This window comes from Elephantulus edwardii, unplaced genomic scaffold (assembly GCF_000299155.1).
Source record: "Elephantulus edwardii isolate Elephantulus edwardi_28Jun2011 unplaced genomic scaffold, EleEdw1.0 scaffold00093, whole genome shotgun sequence".
Classification (NCBI taxonomy): domain Eukaryota; kingdom Metazoa; phylum Chordata; class Mammalia; order Macroscelidea; family Macroscelididae; genus Elephantulus; species Elephantulus edwardii.
This window is the reverse complement of record NW_006399843.1, coordinates 10,148,492-10,150,240: the sequence shown is the minus strand read 5'-3', so window position 1 is coordinate 10,150,240 and position 1,749 is coordinate 10,148,492.

Here is a 1,749-nt window from a genome sequence, read left to right as displayed (position 1 = left end):
TTCATTCATTCATTCATTCATTCATTCTTCCCCCAGTTCACTTTTTAAGAAAATTTAACTATTCATTCACTGTTGCACAATTACATCCATCCCCCTCCCTCCCTTCTCTCCCAGTACACTTTGCAATGCACTTATTCTGGACTATACGCATACATATAATGCCTAGTCATATATTCCTTTTAAACAGGTTTTTTTCCCTTAGTTTTTTAGTTCTATTTTTGGTCTCTGTTCTTTTCTCTGCTTTGAGAGATCCCTTCAGCTTCTTACCTCTTCACTTAAGACCCCCATTTACATTATTGTTTCAAGAGCTTTTCTTGTCTTTGGTGTTTTTTTTAAAGGGCATCCTGTTTTTGGATTTTTTAAAAATGGCATTCTGTTCTTTTAAGAATTTTTTTTTAAACCTCTTGAGGATGTTGATGTTGGTGTTTTTGAAGGGTTAGTTTGCTTTTTTTTCCCTTGCATATAGTTTCCATTCCCTTTTTCATTTGCTTTCTGTCCTTCGCCACTAGAGACTTTGTTAAGAGGTTTAATCATTATTGACTGACTTTGTTTTTTTTTTTCTTTCTTTTTTTTTTTTGTTTTTTTTCTTTATTATTGACTGACTTTGTAAAGTTAGAGTATTAAAAAGCTGAGTGGAATGAATCGTGTGACACTCTGCTTCACTGTAGGGTGCTGCTTAACCATTTTGTTGAGGAAATTCCGTGTCAGATTGTTAGGTCTCCCCTTTTAGGCCCAGATTCTCATCAGCGACTGTTTCCTAGAGGAAAGCTGGCCATATTTTGAGAGACAAGTATAGGAAGAAGGCCATTGTGTAGCCATTTTCAAGAAGTATAATTCACTTAACCGCCTTGATTTTTTTTCTTCTTTTGCCTTTATCCTCAACTTTGCCAGCTTCGAACACCAGGCACAAAGTCTTTTGATGACTTTTTCAAGATACTTCCTGTTTTCTTCTAGGTGAAGGGCATGAATTTTTTTTTTTTAATTTTTTTTAAATTTTATTATTTTTTATGTGCACACCATCAAATTGGATCTGACTGGTATAGGGGGAGATTGCCCCTCCTTCTCCAGCAGAGGGTCTGGTGGATTCGAACCATGTACCTCTGGGATTGCAGTGTAGCTTCTTGCCACTAGACCACCAGAGCTCCCTTGAGATTATTTTTTTTTTAAACAATATTTTAATTGTGATTTTGGTGTTTACATAGGAGTTTAGGTTACTATTTAACAGTATCTATTTAACAGTATCACAGATTTTTCAATGACTTTGATTACTTTATTCACAGTATACTAACATTTTGATTTTGGCTCTGGTTGTTCACTTTCCATTAATTTACTTTCCCTAATCTCTTCCATTGTCTTCTGTCTTTTAGTGTAATCATTGGCTAACTGGTCTCATAGGTCTCATAGGTAGGTGATGCTCTCAAAGGAGCACAGTTCTCACATGAGATAATCATTATATTATGAGCCAGTTATTATAGATCACTTCAGGAGTTTGTTTCAGTTCAAAGTTTAAATCGTTTATCAGCATCATCATCTCCAGCCTCAACCAGCCCAGTTGTTGTTGTTGTTGTTATGTGCCGTCGAGTCACCTGCGACCCATAGCAACCCTATGTACAACAGCCCAAAACTCTGTCCTGTGCCAGTTGCACCGTCTCTGACACACCCATCCCGATTACCCCAATCACTGAATCAATCCACCTAATAGGGGGCCTTCCCCTTCTGCGCTGTCCCTCCATCCTACCAAGCATGATG